Raw genomic sequence first — 18,926 nt, 5'->3', positions numbered from 1 at the left:
CACTTTGTACTTTTTTAACATAGGCCAGGCTCTATTATTACCTCACATTCCGGTGATAATGCCTTACTTTACACCTGGGAAGAAAACGTTTCAATTTGCTCAACTTACCCCGTGGCCATTGGCTCAATTTACCCCAAGGCAAAAATGTTAACTATATTAGCCCACACAGCTACAAGGATGCACTTTCATGCTAGGTTTAGGACCTCATATTGAAGCTTATAGAGACCCCAACTGATGTATAGAACAATCTTGAAATTATTTACTTTGGTTTAAATTACACGCATCATGAAACCTCTAACACAATACATTAATTTGACTTGGTTAAAATACGTTTTTTAGACCGAACTTGCTTACCACTTTTTCCATTTAGTTTCTTTACCGAACCATACACAAAATGATTAATGTATGTGTATACATGGGGCGTGGTAGGTTACTGTAATTTGGACCCGGTAAGGGGTCATGCCAAGTTCAAGAATAAAAACTTCTGCCTGTTGAAGAAAAATAACATTGCTTGCATTGAATTCAACTACTACAGTATATTGTGGCCTTGTTTCATTTTAGTGAATAAAGGATTGTCAATGTGAAGAGGGAGTTGTCAGGTATGACCAGGGGGGTATATTACAAAGCAGGATTAAGGATGATTTACACACATACCGGAATCAGAGTTTCGCTTTTTTAAACATTATTTAACATTATTTCTGGTTGCTTATCAAAGTTAGCTGGCTAACTCGTTGAACCCGCTTTGCAGTGTAGGCTTAGTTTACCCCGTTTGGTTTTACATATTTAGAATAGACGGGAACCGGTTGTGCTAGAGCAGGTAGGGAAAATGGGTCACTTCTCTTCAGGACAAACCATTTGGATTTTATAATGACGTCACCTGTTAATTTACTTGTGTTTTATAGTAGCCAATGGAAGTTAGAGTGACGTGCCTAGAAGTGTAATATCTTATATTGAAGGTCACTGTCGATGGTTCTGAGAGACTGTTGTTATTGTCAGGAAATCTTATAAATGTCCACTTGTCTGTGTTTCACTGCACATTCAGCATCTAAAAAACAGCAGTCGTAGACAAGAGACCCATTCTTCAGTTCACTGGTCATCACATTACTTCAGCCAGTGGTGGTGAAGCTATGGTTGGCAGCCAATTGGGGGCTGGGCTCAGAGTCAGACGGAGACGGAACGGGAATTTTTCTACAAGCATCTGACCTGAACAGTGTGCTGGAGCGCTCACATCAAAAACACGCGCCATCGCTATACACAAGGAGGAAGACACGGAAATTCTACACTCGAAAAATCGTTTTCGGCTACAAATTATAGATTCAAAATTAGAACACCCGCGCCAAACAGTTTATAAAGAATTTACTTTACTGTCAACCTCCTCCTGAGCTGTGCATCGAGGCTTTTCATGGTAAGTTTTTTTTACATTTTATAACTGGTACAATGCCACAGCCAGCGTTGCTATTCTTTCTCGAGCTTGTGAAAATAACGACCAAGAGTGACTTTGTTATAACACACCAAATATGTTGTGTAATAATGTACGTTTATCGTAGTTTTTGTTCACAAAAGACAGTCCCATATGGGATTAGTCGAAACGTTGAAAGGCAGCAGCGTAGGCTCAGTCTAACTCATTTGTATTTATTTTGACGCAGGTGTAGGCTGTCCATTTATACATTGCTTCTTTAAAAAAAAAAAGAACTTGGCTTTTCTGATAAACATAACTATGTATACTTTCATGCATGTCATTTTCATCATGGCAGGTTTGACTGACCTTTTGCCTTTATCAATCAAATGTATTTATAAAGCCCTTTTTTACATCAGAAGTTGTCACAAAGTGCTTATACAGAAACCGGGCCTACAAACCCTAAAGAGCAAAAAACAATGCAGATGTAGAAGCATGGTGGCTAGGAAAAACTCTACAAAGGCAGGACCATAGGAAGAAACCTAGAGGAACCAGGCTCTATTCAGGGGTTGGTAATTCCAGTCCTTGAGGGCCTGATTGGTGTCACAGATTTGCCCCAGCTAACACACCTGACTCCAATAATCACCTAATCATGATCTTCAGTTTTGAATGCAATTTGATTAATCAGCTGTGTTTGCTAGGGATGAAGTGAAAGTGTGACACTAAACAGGCCCTTGAGGACTGGAGTTGCCCACCCCTGCATGTGGTGGCCAGTCCTAATCTGGTTGTGCCAGGTGGAGTGGAGATTATAAGAGTATATGCTCATTAAGGCCAGATTGTTATTCGTTCAAATGTTCATAGAGAATAATCACATAATATCCTTATGCAGATAAGTTAATAATGCAAAGTTCACAGTCAATAACTGGCTCTGGACAGGGATGCATAATGTTGTCAGTCAAGTTGTTTGGGATGCTTGTGTGGCACAGGGGTGGTGCTGACAGGTAGGATAGAACCTGCGGTAGACCTACCTTAAAGGTAGATTAATAGCCTATTTATTTTGGTCCTTTTGTTTTTCACTATTTAAGACTTATATTAGCGTTTATCAGACTTTACTGGTTGGGTGAGTTTTAGACTATGCAACATCCTGATCCCATGTTGCCTATATAGCCACTTGTGGGAAAAAAAGTTAACCATCTTTATCTTATCGTGGATCTGAACTGAGTACAGTTCCTTTGTAATTCATCCATACAGGGGTTTTGGGTACTCTTTTGTTGTCGTGTGTCAGACCTTGCTCTCCGTTAAACAAAACTGTTCTATTTGATTTATTAGGATCCCCATTAGATGCCGCCAATGGCAACAGCTAGTCTTACTGGGGTCTGACACATAACGAAAAGACATTACAGACAAGATTACCATTTACATACACACACGTTAATGTTTTTAAATGTATCTATCAGTTACACATGTCAGTACATACACACAACAAGTAGGTCACATGGGGGAGAGGCGTTGTGCCGTGAGGTGTTGCTTTATTTGTTTTTTGAAACCAGGTTTGCTGTTCACTTGCCCTATATAAAGTGGAAGGGAGCCTTGTATAATACTGTACATTTTCTTGAATTTGTTCTGGACCCGGGGACTCTGAAAAGACCCTGGTGGCCTGTCTGGTGGAGGAAGTGTGTGTCATTGCTGTGTGTATGTTGACTATGCAAACAATTTGGAATTTCCAACCCATTTAATGTTTCTTATAAAAATAAGAAGTGACACAGCTCTTAGCCAAGAGACTGGCATGCATAGTGTTAATATTAGCCCAATGATTACAATGAAGAGCAAGTCGTGCCGCTCTGTTCTGGGCCAGCTGCAGCTTAACTAGATCTTTCTTTGCAGAACTTGACCATATGACTGGACAATAATCAAGATAAGATAAAAATTAGAGCCTTCAGGACTTGCTTTGTGGAGTATGGTGTCAAAGTCTCCTCAACTTCTTTAACAGCCACACCATTCATTACCAGATGCAGCTGAGTTCTAGAACATAGGGAATGATTTGTACCAAATACAATGCTCTTAGTTTCAGAGATGTTCAGGAACAGTTTATTACTGGCCACCCATTCCAAAACAGACGGCAACTCTTTGTTAAGGGTTTCAGCTAACTTCATTAGCTATGGTTGCTGATGCGTATATGGTTAAATCATCAGCATACATGGACACACATGCTTTGTTTAATGCCCGTGGCAGGTCATTGGTAAAATTAGAAAAGAGTAGAGGGCCTAGAGAGCTGCCCTGCAGTACACCACACTTTACATGTTTAACATTAGTTAAGATTCCATTAATGAAAACACTGAGATTGATTCATTTGAATCCACGATATTGCAGAGGTTGAAAAGCCATAACACACGTTTTCTAAACAACATTATGGTCAATAATATCAAAGGCTGCACTAAAATCTAATAGTACAGCTCTCACAATCTTATTATACATGTCTTACAACCAATCATCAGTCTGTGTATGTGGATAAGACTCTTCTCTGTGTGTGTCTGTCAGTGGAGGTTCTTCAGAGGAGGAAGGGGAGGACCATCCTCAGTGAATTTCAGAAAAATTTATAGTGAATATATTCTCCTTTTTAGATAAAACTACACTAAATATATTCATGTCATCAAATAATTGATTAAAACACACTACTGTTCTACAGTAGCCTCAACAGCACTCTGGGATAGAACCATGGTGTAGCCAGGGGTGGGCAAATCCAGTCCTCAGGGGCCTGATTGGTATCAGTCTTTCCCCAGCCCCAACTAACACACCTGACTCCAATAATCACCTAATCGTGATTTCAGTTTAGAATTAAATTTGATTAATCAGCTGTGTTTGCTAGGGAAGGAGAAAAAGTGTGACACCAATCAGGCCCCCGAGGACTGGAATTGCCCACCCCTGGTGTAGCTGAAGAACAGCTAGTTTCTATCCTCTGGGTACATTGACAACACAATTTAGGAGGCTCATGGTTCTCACCATCTTCCATAGAATTACACAGTAGTTATGACAACTTTTGGAGGACATCCTCCAAGCTATCAGCGCTCTTGCAGTGTGAACTGACATGTTGTGGACCCAATAAAAGGACCAGAGAATGAATCTAGTACTAAAAGCATAAGCTACAGCTAGCTAGCACTGCAGTGAATAAAATGTGATGAGAGATTTTGTAAAAAAAAAAAATCTTCTCACTTACCTAGCTAGCGAGTAGTTGAACCTACTCAAATACCCGGCTCAAAGACCGAGGGATGCTATGTTAGCTAGCTGGCTATGGATATCCAAAACTGGAACTCTTCTAAGTCAATGTACGTTTTGGGCTATTATTAATTTATTGCCACTGGGGCCCGCTGGTGTAACTGCTTGCTGTACACTGTACTGCATCATTGTAGCAGGTTTATTGTGTTATGTGTTAGTTCTAGTAGATGGCTATGTTGACTATATCGTTAGGTGACAACGATGTAAGCTATGTGTATCAGTTAGTGGTTATGGTGTGAAGGTTTGGCTTGGAAAGGTTTTTTCGCCTAGTCACAGACAGCTGTTGTACTGCGCACTAAAGTCCACAAGCGAAAGGAAAAGGTGAGAGGAGGAGAGCACATAGATGCATGAAGGAATTATACAACGAGCAAATCATCATGGTGTTTGTATGTGGCTGCTATGAAAGTGAACTGTGTTTGTGCTGATCAAGGGTGTATTCATTCCACTGATTCTGTTATACAATGTTCCTTGAACGAAAGCAAACGGAACGAAATTTGGATAAACGTACCTGAATTTTCCAATAGAAACTCTCATTTGCAACTGTTTTATTAATGATAACAGCCCAGATCAGCTAGATGCAGGCAAGAGTGTGCCAAGTGGTATTGGATTTGTCACTGTCTGGATTACGCAAATGTTTCTCTCTTCCTGTTGTAGCATTTTCATTATGGGTATAGGGAACATTTCAGTATCGTGTCGTAGCCTAAACCAATCGATGTTACATTGAGGTGGGTGAATGGAATATGAATGACAGTCATCCAAAATGCTGTAATAGAAATAAGGCCATGCTCATAAAAAGTGTCCTCCCTCATCTTGACCGCCACTAGTGTACAGTGGGGCAAAAAAGTATTTAGTCAGCCACCAATTGTGCAAGTTCTCCCACTTAAAAAGATGAGAGGCCTGTAATTTTCATCATAGGTACACTTCAACTATGACAGACAAAATGAGAAAAAAAAATGCAGAAAATCACATTGTAGGATTTAATGAATTTATTTGCAAATTATGGTGGAAAATAAGTATTTGGCCAATAACAAAAGTTTCTCAATACTTTGTTATATACCCTTTGTTGGCAATGACAGAGGTCAAACGTTAACTGTAAGTCTTCACAAGGTTTTAACACACTGTTGCTGGTATTTTTGCCCACTCCTCCATGCAGATCTCCTCTAGAGCAGTGATGTTTTGGGGCTGTTGCTGGGCAACACAGACTTTCAACTCCCTCCAAAGATTGTCTATGGGGTTGAGATCTGGAGACTGGCTAGGCCACTCCAGGACCGTGAAATGCTTCGTACGAAGCCACTCCTTCGTTGCCCGGGCAGTGTGTTTGGGATCATTGTCATGCTGAAAGACCCAGCCACGTTTCATCTTCAATGCCCTTGCTGATGGAAGGAGGTTTTCACTCAAAATCTCACGATACATGGCCCCATTCATTATTTCCTTTACACGGATCAGTCGTCCTGGTCCCTTTGCAGAAAAACAGCCCCAAAGCATGATGTTTCCACCCCCATGCTTCACAGTAGGTATGGTGTTCTTTGAATGCAACTCAGCATTCTTTGTCCTCCAAACACGACGAGTTGAGTTTTTACAAAAAGGTCTATTTTGGTTTCATCTGACCATATGACATTCTCCCAATCTTCTTCTGGATCATCCAAATGCTCTCTAGCAAACTTCAGACGGGCCTGGACATGTGTCCCCCTGCTTAAGCCAGTACGTCTGGCACTGCAGGATTTGAGTCCCTGGCGGCGTAGTGTGTTACTGATGGTAGGCTTTGTTGCTCTCTGCAGGTCATTCACTAGGTCCCCCCGTGTGGTTCTGGGATTTCTGCTCACCGTTCTTGTGATCATTTTGACCCCACGGGGTGAGATCTTGCGTGGAGCCCCAGATCGAGTGAGATTATCAGTGGTCTTGTATGTCTTCCATTTCCTAAATTGCTCCCACAGTTGATTTCTTCAAACCAAGCTGCTTACCTATTGCAGATTCAGTCTTCCCAGCCTGGTGCAGGTTTACAATTTTGACAGCTCTTTGGTCTTGGCCATAGTGGAGATTGGAGTGTGACTGTTTGAGGTTGTGGACAGGTGTGTCTTATACTGATAACAAGTTCAAACAGGTGCCATTAATACAGGTAATGAGTGGAGGACCAAGGAGCCTCTTAAAGAAGAAGTTACAGGTCTGTGAGAGCCAGAAATCTTGCTTGTTTGTAGGTGACCAAATACTTATATACCAACATAATTTGCAAATAAATTCATAAAAAATCCTACAATGTGATTTTCTGGATTTTTTTTCTTCTCATTTTGTCTGTCATAGTTGAATTGTATCTATGATGAAATTTGCAGGCCTCTCATATTTTTAAGTGGGAGAACTTGCACAATTGGTGGCTGACTAAATACTTTTTTGCCCCACTATGTGGATACCACAACCCCTATTACAAAAACATGTTTTCCCCCTCATCAATCTACACACAAAGCAAAAACAGGTTTTTAGATTACATTTTTAAAAACCACCATATTTACATAAGTATTCAGACCCTTTGCTATGAGATTCAAAATTGAGCTCCGGTGCATCCTGTTTCCATTGATCATCCTTCAGCTATTTCTACAACTTGATTGGAGCCCACCTGTGGTAAATTAATTTGATTGGACATGATTTGGAAAGGCACATAACTGTCTATATAAGGTCCCACAGTTGACAGTGCATGTCTGAGCAGAAACTAAGCCATGAGGTCGACGGAATTGTCCGTAGAGCTCCGAGACAGGATTGTGTAGAGGCACAGATCTGGGGAAGGGTACCAAACAATTTCTGCAGCATTGAAGGTCCCCAAGAACGCAGTGGCCTCTATCATTCTTAAACGGAAGAATTTTGGAACCACCAAGGCACCTAATGGACTCTCAGACCATGAGAAACAAGATTATCTGGCCTGATGAAACCATTGAACTCTTTGGCCTGAATGCCAAGCGTCACGTCTGGCGGAGACCTGGCATCATCCTTACGGTGAAGCGTGGTGGCAGCATTATGCTGTGTGCATGTTTTTCAGCTGCAGGGACTGGGAGATTAGTCAGGATCGAGGGGAAAGATGAACGGAGTAAAGTACAGAGACATCCTTGATGAAAACCCGCTCAGGACCTCAACCTGAGGTGAAGGTTCACCTTTCAACAGGACAACGACCCTAAGCTCACAGCCAAGACAAAGCAGGAGTGGCTTCGGGACAAGTAGCCTAGGGGCGGCAGGGTAGCATAGTGGTTAGAGCGTTGGACTAGTAACCGGAAGGTTGCAAGTTCAAACCCCCGAGCTGACAAGGTACAAATCGGTCGTTCTGCCCCTGAACAGGCAGTTAACCCACTGTTCCTAGGCCGTCATTGAAAATAAGAATTTGTTCTTAACTGACTTGCCTAGTTAAACAAAGGTAAAATAAAATCAAGTCTCTGAATGTCCTTGAGTGGCCTAGCCTGAGCCCGGACTTGAACCCGATCGAACATCTCTGGAGAGACCTGAAAATAGCTGTGCGGCGATGCACATCCAACCTGACAGCTTGAGAGGATCTGCAGAGAGGAATGGGAGAAACCCCCCAAATACAGGTGTGCCAAGCTTGTAGTATCATACCCAAGAAGACTCGAGGCTGTAATTCCTGCTAAAGGTGCTTCAACAAAGTACTGAGTAAAGGGTCTGTACTTACTTACTTACTTACTTGTGATATTTCAGTTTTTTATTTTCAATACATTTGCTAAAAAGTTTTTGCTTTGTCATTATGAGGTTTCTGCTAAATTAATGATGGGGAAAAAATAAAATAAAATAATTGTGATATTTCAGTTTTTTATTTTCAATACATTTGCTAAAAAGTTTTTGCTTTGTCATTATGAGGTTTCTGCTAAATTAATGATGGGGAGAAAATAAAATAAAATAATTGAATCCATTTTACAGCCTTATTGGCTGTAACGTAAAAAAATGTGGAAAAAGTGAAGGGGCCTAAATACTTTCCGAATGCACTGTATGTACAACCTCTGGGGAAATGCAATGATTTATCTGAAATCTTTCCCTTTTTCCCCATTCTCCTCGCTACAGTGAGAGACAGTGTTTTAATACTTTGAAAATGTGTCCTTCCATTACACCCCCCCCTCCTCCTCCTGTGTTTATTTCTCAGCAAAATCATTGACTTCTGTTGGTGCGTTTGTTTTATGGTTTAGCAGTATATGTTCTGCTTTGTATGAAACACCAGGGAGCAGGCTTTAGATGTGCTTCACTGAGGCAATCATCACGCAAAAGAGGCTGCATGTCTTGTAATTAATGATGCTAAAAATATAATAACTCATCCAGGCTCAAGGACCCAAGGGAATTTGAGACTGGATCTGAGAGAACTACTGTATTTTTTTTGTACTGTGATCAAGTTCATTTGGGTAACCTGCAATACTGTACTGTATGTAGAATTTGTTTGACCATTTCACTTGCTTGAAATAGGGACCAGAACAAAGGGTGAGGTAGAGGGCATTGTCAATAATTGAAAGCAGTGTTTGTCTGTGAGCATTTTGCTGTGTCATGGAGAAATTCCCCTTGTGGGCCTGAAAGATGCTTGGGAAATATGAGGAAGAGGGTTTGTGTTGTTTATTTTAACCTGGGCCTTGTCCAGTTTCCTGTTCAGTGGATGACCTGCTTGTGTAAGGGATACTTAGGTTTTTCCCTCGAAAGACATTGAAACTGAAGGTCAAGTCCCTCTAGACTTGCCAGCATTGTCTGTTTGTATAACAGGGTGAATATAGTGCCATTTTTTAATTTCAAGGTTTGCTGTAGTTAATTTCAAAGGGAGCATCTTGTAAAGTGCTTACACAAGTCATTTCCCCTGTCTTCAGGATCTGTGAGTTGGCTAGTTTGTTTCTGTCCCACTGCCGCATCAACCTCCTGTTTCTCATTGTAATTAGTGATGTTGCATAGTTTCCTTCCCACTCACCTCACCACAATATGTTAAACAGTTTGAAACAACAACAATGCCATGGAGGAAACTTCATGTTCTTTGTATATTTGGGTTGGGAGAAGTCTATGAAATTCCTCAATCGTTTACGAGTAAAGGGAGGTCTGAGCTGAGCTCTATCAGACTGAAAAGACGAGCACTTCAGTGAGGCTCGGCCCTTAACCTAAAGGCTAATTAAAGGTTCTGTGTGTGCCTACCGCCTACCTACTTTTATCTGTATGTGTCTGTAAAAGATCTGTCAACAGTACTACTTCCTCCTTTACAATGGATCCCTTTTCAATGCCTGATGACACAGACCGAGGCGGGCCACCGTCTTACCCTCAGGCTTTAGTGATGTTCTCAGCATTAAGCTAAGTGAACAGCTGGGCCACACAGCTTTCTGAAGGGCACTGTGACAGGGGACAGTCAAGGGGGCCGGTTAATGAGGGTTCTCACTCCCTGGGAAAGGTTAATGATGGTACTTTGAGATCAAATGTTGGTATAAGATCCAGAAGATTTTTTTCATTAAAGGCTGACTGTCATGTATCATCTTCAGGAGGCAGAAGTTTTTCCTGGTCAGGTCACGATGTGGTTAGGATTAACTAATGGTCTTGAACAACAAAAAAGTCAGTCTGAAATGTCTGGGTTGTATAGTGTACCCCAACGCAGTGCATCTCTGCCTCATGTTGTAAGGAGCTCTCGCACCCTCAACCTTTTGGCTCCAAGTAATCTCCCTGCGTGTCACAGACAGACAGTATACAAACCCCAATTTATCCTAACCGTACACAATCTGTGCTCCACCACCACTGAAACCGCATTACCCTCTATCTTCCTCCAATGCTTTCTCTTCCTCTTCTCAGGCTCGACTTTAACCCGGCATCCATGTAAGCACTTTGACAAGTGGCCCAGGAACTGCTGGGCTGGAGCTGGAAATTAGATTTACAGTTTGGTAAACATTCCCGATAAGACGTCAGACTAGGCGACTAGTGGAATTTGCTACCTTATTGCATTTTTGCACTGACTGTCAATTTGTCACCAGTCTTATAATCTGTAGTGATTGAATTTGTTTCAATGGATAGTAAAATGCAATTTTAGTGATGGTCATTTCAGTACAGTTTTGCTGATATTGCAGATATTATTACAGAAAGACCTAGAAAGCTAGGACCCAGGGGCTGTTTGTAGTGGACAGGTTTTTTTGTTCTTCTGTGGGCCTGAGCCTTTCTTCTTATTTCCCAAATCAAAGGAATGAGGTCTGCAGATTTCAGTCGAATTTCAGTCGATTTTTTTTTTAATGTTCTGGTTACTGTAAATTCAGATGAATACAAACTGTTGAGGTTGAAAAACAAAATGGTATTTTTTGTGATCAAATGTATTTTATTTTGTAATAATAATTGTCAGCAAACATGAATACAAGATGAAGTTACACCCCCCCCCCCCCCCCCCCCCCCCTTCCCACATCCTAATCCCACCCCACTCGAGACCCAAGGGATCAAATTAAATAAACATGTATAAAATAAAAAACAACAACAAAGCAACACATCACAAATTGTTTCAGCGGCAAAAAAACCTTGGTTTAAAGTGTGACATGGTATAAATGTTATGTTCTTCCTGAGTGCTTTGTGATTGGGCGGTGGTAGTTTGTGTGATGACATTCACAGCTGGTGTGGGATGGCCCTCATGTACTGTATTACACTCACTCCTTTTCCCCTTGCTAAAGTTTCCTGCGGTGCTGGGAAGGTATTACCTAGGCTTACGTAACCGGGTTTGTTTGGTTGTTTTTAAATATACTTTCTCATTGCTAGTGCTGAGCAATTAACCAACATTTTGGTTTTCATTCAACTAACCAGCCGACTTGACTTCGGTTAAATTCTTTCTTTGTGGGGGGTGGCTCAACACACACATTGTGTAGTTTCTCTATAGAGAAATCAGATCAAGCCCAAACTGTGCGATGTACAGTGCATTCGGAAAGTATTCAACCCCCTTGACTTTTTCCACATTTTGTTACGTTACAGCGTTATTCTAAAAAGGGTTAGATTGTTTTTTCCCCCTCATCAATCTACACACAATACCCCATAATGACAAAGCAAAAACAGGTTTGACATTTTTTTTTGCAAATCTATTTAAAATAAAAAAACATATTACATTTACATATGTATTCAGACCCTTTGCTCAGTACTTTGTTGAACCACCTTTGGCAGTGATTACAGCCTCAAGTCTTTTTTGGGTATGATGCTATAAGCTTGGCACACCTGTATTTAGGTAGTTTCTCGCATTCTTCTCTGCAGACCCTCTCAAGCTCTGTCCGGTTGGAAGGGGAGAGTCGCTGCACAGCTATTTTCAGGTCTCTCCAGAGATGTTCGATCAGTTCAAGTCCGGACTCTGACTGGGCCACTCAAGGACATTCAGAGACTTGTCGCGAAGTCCCTCCTGCGTTGTCTTGGCTGTGTGCTTAGGGTTGTTGTCCTGTTGGAAGGTGAACCTTTTACCCAGTCTGAGGTCAATGGAGCAGGTTTTCATCAAGGATCTCTCTGTACTTTGCCACCCAGTTTATAATAAGTGATAAGCAGTAATGGGCAGTCACTACCATCTTGGGACTTTTATTAATTGTTTTATTCTCGCATAATGCATTGTTTAAAAAAAAAAAAAAATGGAAACCCGGAAGAAAGTATTTAATAATCAAACGTAAACCGAACTGACCTCAAAAAGCACTAATTGCGCAGCACTACTCATTGATCTTGCCTGATTAGCCTCCTGCTGAAATAGAAAGTAGCATATATATATATATATATATATATTCCCTTGTTTTATTACCCTTGTGAGGTCTGGTACCCACAAGGATAGTTAAACAAACACATGCACACGCGCGTGCGTACACACAATGAAAAACAGACACTGGTCAGGTGTAAGTGACCCTTTTGAAAAGCAGAACTTAATAGCAGTTGTCCTATAGGAAGAAGCTGTTTATGAGATTAGGTTTGATGGGTGAATTGAAGCAAATCGTGTTGTAGGTGGTAGGCAGAGGGTGATGCACTGGGCCTGTCGGAGCAGAGGGCTACATGGGGCGCAGACGTGTCATACCGAGGGGAACTGGGTCTGAAGTAATTAGTTTGGAGAGGCGGTCTGCCTACACTGCTGCCACACACACACACACACACACTTTCAGTAGCCCACTGTGCCAGGGTGGGGTGGAAACCAAGTCGGCTTGAGTTGTTGACTATTCTTCTGATCTCTGTGTTCTTTTCAAATCACCAAGGAAGGAAGTCCTACACGCCACATTATCCTTGATGCAGAATGTGTAGTGTTCTTATATCCCATTTAAGGCTAATGTAACAGACATCCTAGTTATTCAACTACATTAAAATGAGCATGTGCTACGACTACGGGAGTATCTATGCAATTCGAAACACAGTCCTTGTGTCTAATGATATTCCCTCCCTCCTCGCCAGCCACTTTAATGTACATTGGAATTGAATGGAATTTTCCTCTACCCTCTGTTCTCAGGACAGGGGAAATTACTGAGGTTTTTGCTGTAATGATCCTCAATGAGGAAGGATCTCATAGAAAAATAAACTGAGATTGTGACATCTTGGTGCAGAATGCTTTTCTTCTCATGTAGACATCCCTCTTTTTCCTCGTATAGGATAAGCATGCCAGTGTTCTCCTGGACAGATGCCCGAATAATCTGTGTGCCATTCCTTCCATAAACAAATGCTCTCTATTGGACAGAATGACAAATGTACAGATGTAGGATCTTTAATTTGAGCAAAATATTCCTGCAGTAACAGGATGTGAACGTTTAGTCCATACTGTTGCTTGATCTGTGGTTAGGCTATTATCTGGTCAAAATGAGGCTACATGAAATGTGGAATACTGTCAATATAAGTGTAGGTTTTCAGTGAATTTATGTAAATCACAAAGCTCATCTGCATAAACATTTTCAGCAACAAAAGATTAATCAAATTAAGATCCTACATCTGTACAAATACTTACAGTTCAGACTTGCTCACACAACCTTGACAGGGGCACCTAGTTTGAACTGTTTGTATTGGAGCTGGTAGAAATGATCCCTAACTGCTTGTCCAGGCTCAGATTTGGAAAATCCTCCTAATATTTTAAGGTTAGAATTTTGGGTGAAGTAACTTGATCCTAGATTGGTGGTTAGCAAAACCTCTACTACGAGTGTTTACATTACAATCATGTACCAACTGTTGTTTCATCACTTCCTTATTCCCCCTTTGTGGCCTGTGGTAAGGGTGTGGTCCCATCACTGCTTGTCTGAAGCCATTAGCCTGATCCCAGATCTCTTTGTGCTGTATAGCCAACAAACTCCTTGGCACACAGCTGTACAATAACAAACCCTTGTGGTGCGTGTGACGGCAGTGTTTGGACTCAGAGGAAGTGGTGGGCCACCGCCTCTTATCCTGTTGTAGAATGTAGACCTCCACTATGTGGAGAACCCTGGCCAAGACGACCCCCACCCCCTAATTACTTCTCTTCCTGTGCTACATCAAACTTAATTGAAAGAAAATAGCATTTAAACATCTGAAGATGCATAAAAGTGAAATAGACAGAATTAGACGTATAAAAAACAAATGTTTTCAACAGGTAATTATTAGCCCACTTGTCTCTCTAGACTTAAGGGTGTTTTAGAACGATGGCCATGATCTAAAAAGGATTTGTAGCCTATGTATAGTGTGGAACGCAGTACACGGGGAACTGAGATACAAGGTATAATCTGACTCTGAAGGCTCTGTTTTTGGTGAATTTTGGACGATAGATTGCTGGCTGTCCTTCCTGCAGATTATAGGGCTTAATCTGTCCTCACTTTTTCTCTCCGTTCCTCTAAACCCCAAGCGGTCAATCAACGCAGTCTGTTTTTAGAAGATCTTGACATCTGGTTTTTGGAGGGCTCTTGTTACGCATTCCCACACACACACACAATCTAGGTAATTGATGGTTTGCCAAAAATATGTTAATCCAATGTTTTATTAACTGAACAGTGTAAACTTTTGACCTAGAATGGAATGATTACATACACTACATGACCAAAAGTGTGTGGCAACCTGCTTGTCGAACATCTCATTCCATAATCATGGGCATTAATATGGAGTTGGTCCCCCCCTTTGCTGCTACAACAGCCTCCACTCTTCTGGGAAGGCTTTCCACTAGATGTTGGAACATTGCTGCAAGGACTTTCTTACATTCAGCCATGAGCATTATTGAGGTTGGGCACTGATGTTGGTCGATTAGGCCTGGCTCACAGTCGGCGTTCCAATTTATCCCAAAGGTGTTTGATGGGGTTGAGGTCAGGCTCTGTGCAGGCCAGACAAGTTCTTCCATACTGATCTCGACAAACCATTTATGTATGGACCTCACTTTGTGCACAGGATTTTTGTCATGCTGAAACAGGAAAGGGCCTTCCCAAACTGTTGCCACAAAGTTGGAATCACAGAATCGTCTAGAATGTCATTGTATGCTGTAGCGTTAAGATTTCCCTTCACTGGAACTAAAGGGCCTAGCACAAACCATGAAAAACAACCCCAGACCATTATTCCTCCTCTACCCAACTTTACAGTTCGCTACCTGCCCGAATGCATAGTGCTTTCTCCTGGCATCTGCCAAACCCAGATTCGTCCATCAGACTGCGATGGTGAAGGGCGATTCATCACTCCAGAGAACGCATTTCCACTGCTCCAGAGTCCATTGGCGGCGAGCTTTGCACCACTCCAGCCGACACTTGGCATTGCGCATGGTGATCCTAGGCTTGAAGCGCCAGATGAAAAGTTATTGTGCTGACTTTGCTTCCAGAGGCAATTTGGAACTCGGTAGTGAGTGTTGCACAGAGGACAGACAATTTTTACACGTTTCATCACTCTGTGGTCTCGTTCTACGAGCTTGTGTGGCCTACCACTTCGCAGCTGCCGTTCTTGCTCCTAGGCGTTTTCACTTCACAATAAGATCACTTACAGGTGACCGGGGCAGCTCTAGCAGGGCAGGAATTTAAGGAAACTGACTTGTTGGAAAGGTGGCATCCTATGACGGTGCCACGTTGAAAGCCACTGAGCTCTTCAGTAAGGCCATTCTACTGCCAATGTTTGTCTATGGAGATTTCATGGCTGTGTGCTAGATTTGTATACACCTGTCAGCAACGGGTATGGCTGAAATCCAGAAATGAAGGGATGTCCACATATATTTTCATAAGTATTTTATTACATATTTAGATGTCAATTACCGTCACAGCCCTATGTAAAAGAATCAGGACATCATGGACCTGCTGTTTGTGGCAAGACCATCTGAAGCCCCTGCCTGATATGAACTAGTAATTGTAAGGTAGTAAAGTTGTAGACTTCTTATTCTCCCTTTGCTGTACATCACACCTTCAGTATGTTATTAGTTACGGGTCGGAAATACTATAAAGTGCATTCGGAAAGTATTCAGACCCCTTAACTTTTTCCACATTTTGTTACGTTACAGCCTTATTCTAAAATGGATTAAATTGTTTTTTCCCCCTCATTAAATCTGCACACAATACCCCATAATGACAAAGCAAAAATGTTTTTTTTTAGAAATGTTTGCAAGTGTATAAAAATATCACATTTTACACAAGTATTCAGACCCTTTACTCAGTACTTTGATTAAGCACCTTTGGCAGCGATTACAGCCTTGAGTCTTCTTGGGTATGACGCTACAAGCTTGGCACACTTGCATTTGGGGAGTTCCTCACATTCTCTTCTGCAGATCCTCTCAAGCTCTGTCAGGTTGGATGGGGAGCGTCGCTGCACAGCGTTTTCAGGTCTCACCAGAGATGTCCGGGCTCTGGCAGGGCCACTCAAGGACATTCAGAGACTTGTCCCGATTCCACTCCTGCGTTGTCTTGGCTGTGTGCTTAGGGTTGTGGTTCTGTTGGAAGGAGAACCTTAGGACCTCAGACTGGGGCAGAGTGCTTTGGAGCAGGTTTTCATCAAGGATCTCTGTACTTTGCTCCGTTCATCTTTGCTTCGATTCTGACTAGTCTCCAAGTTCCTGCCACTGAAAAACATCCCCACGTTGCTGCCACCACCATGCTTCACTGTAGGGATGGTGCCAGGTTTCCCCCAGATATGACGCTTGGCATTCAGGCCAAAGAGTTCAATCTTGGTTTCATCAGGCCAGATAATCTTGTTTCTTTTGGCTAACTCCAAGCGGGCTGTCATGTGCCTTTTTACTGAGGATTGGCTTCCGTCTGGCCACTCTACCATAAAGGCCTTATTGGTGGAGTGAGTTGGGAGAACCTTCCAGAAGGACAACCATCTCCACAGAGGAACTCTGGTGTTCTGTCAGAGTGACCATCAGGTTCTTGGTCACCTCCCTGACCAAGGCCCTTCTCCCCCAATTGCTCATTTTGGTCTGGCGGCCAGCTCTGTGAAGAGTCTTGGTGGTTCCCAACTTCTTCTGTTTAAGAATGATGGAGGCCACTGTGTTCTTGGGGACCTTCAATGCTGCAGAAATTTTTTTGGTACCCTTCCCCAGATCTGTGCCTTGACACAATTCTGTCTCGGAGCTCTACGGACAATTCCTTCGACGTCATGGCTTGGTTTTTGCTCTGACATGCGCTGTCAACTGTGGGACCTTATATAGACCGTTATGTGCCTTTCCAAATCATGTTCAATCAATTGAATTTACCACAGGTGGACTCCAATCCAATTGTAGAAACATCTCAAGGATGATCAGTGGAAACAGGATGCACTTGAGCTCTATTTCGAGTCTCATATCAAAGAGTCTGAATACCTACAGTACCAGTCAAAAGTTTGGATACACCTACTCATTCCAGGGTTTTTCTTTTTTCTACATTGTGGAATAATAGTGAAGACATCAAAACTATGAAATAACACATGGAAAGATGTAGTAACCAAAAAAGTGTTAAACAAATAAAAATAGATTTTAAATGTCTGATTCTTCAAAGTAGCCCAATTTTTCAGTTTTTGATTTGTTAAAAAAGTTTGAAATATCCAATAAATGTCGTTCCATTTCATGATTGTGTCCCACTTGTTGTTGATTCTTCACAAAAAAATTGTTTTATATCTTTATGTTTGAAGCCTGAAATGTGGCAAAAGGTCGCAAAGTTCAAGGGGGCCGAATACTTTCGCAAGGCACTGTATGTGTAAATGTGAATTGAATGTAGGAGAATATAACACAATAGATCTGGTTTAGATAATACAATGAAAAACAAATATTCAGACAAGGGCATTAGCATGAGAAGAATTTACCAGTCCAAAACATGTCCTCTCCGTTCAAAAAATACTTGGGAATCGCTAAATTAATCGTCCTACAACCAATCTCTCTCACTTTTCCGATCAATTTCTTCTAAAATTGTGTGTACACCTGTATATCTAGACTTCGATTTAGCTTTCCCTGACTTAGTCGCCATAATGATTGATATATAAACAGCTGAATCTGCGCATTTACCAAACAATGCTGTGCGTAATATGTGTAGCTCCTTCCGGTATAAAACTTCAATAGCGAATGACTCTCTTTACTCCGGAGTTTACTACATGGGTTGGTCTTCCAACACACAACCATTGCGTATTGCCGTTTACCTCGGCTCATTGGCTATCTACCCAGCTAGGATTTCAAGACGATCAGTGGTCATTGGGTTAAAATACAGTCAATCAACGAAACAGTGGTCATATCATTGGTGCACAGTGATGTCATTACTTGTTGTCTTCAAATCGGTTTCTTTCAGTCAATACGTCCCGCGAAATGGCCCATCAGGTTTGGTTGTGTTGCAAACAAACCATTTGATTGCAATGAAACCAAACATGACTGGAAAAGTCACGTTTTGTGTGGGTATTTACCCTCGAATGTGTCGTCGAAAATGGAATGAGACGGAATTCATGACACAAGCGGTTCACAAAATGTTTTGTGTTAGGCTATAAAGACGGATTTTATCAAATAAAAGATCATTCATTGTGTAACAATGAGCATTGGGATTGCAAACAGACGAAGATCGTCAAAGGTAAACGATTTATTTTAATGCAGTTTGATTTTGTTAGCCTGTGCTGGTTGAAATAGTTTTTTTTTATGGTGCTCTATCCTCAGATAATCGCATCTTATTCTTTCGCAGTAAATCCTTTTTAAAAGTCTGACAATGCATTTGGATTAGCAAGATTCTAGGCTTTCGATACATGTGAGACACTTGTATTTTCATGAATGTTTAATATGACTATGTAGCGATCACCGTATGTTGTGGAATTTTTTTTTTTTTTTTTTTAATTTTACCCCTTTTTCTCCCCAATTTCGTAGTATCCAATTTTTGTAGTAGCTACTATCTTGTCTCATCGCTACAAC

At 41.5% G+C, this 18,926-nt stretch overlaps 1 protein-coding gene across 2 annotated transcripts in view; it reads left to right on the top strand.

Moving 5' to 3' along the window:
- The first annotated feature begins 937 nt into the window (after positions 1-937).
- Positions 938-18,926, top strand: part of LOC110491536 (leucine zipper putative tumor suppressor 2 homolog) — a 45,716-nt gene continuing 27,727 nt past the window's right edge. The window contains exon 1 of one of the 2 annotated variants that reach the window (XM_021565061.2): positions 938-1,405. The gene's annotated coding sequence lies outside the window, so the exon portion shown is untranslated. The remainder of the gene's footprint in view (positions 1,406-18,926) is intronic. The other variant, XM_021565059.2, reaches the window with a different exon arrangement.

This window comes from Oncorhynchus mykiss, chromosome 16, assembly GCF_013265735.2.
Source record: "Oncorhynchus mykiss isolate Arlee chromosome 16, USDA_OmykA_1.1, whole genome shotgun sequence".
Lineage (NCBI taxonomy): Eukaryota > Metazoa > Chordata > Actinopteri > Salmoniformes > Salmonidae > Oncorhynchus > Oncorhynchus mykiss.
Note: the sequence above shows the minus strand (reverse complement) of the source record. Positions and strands in the feature narration are given on the sequence as shown.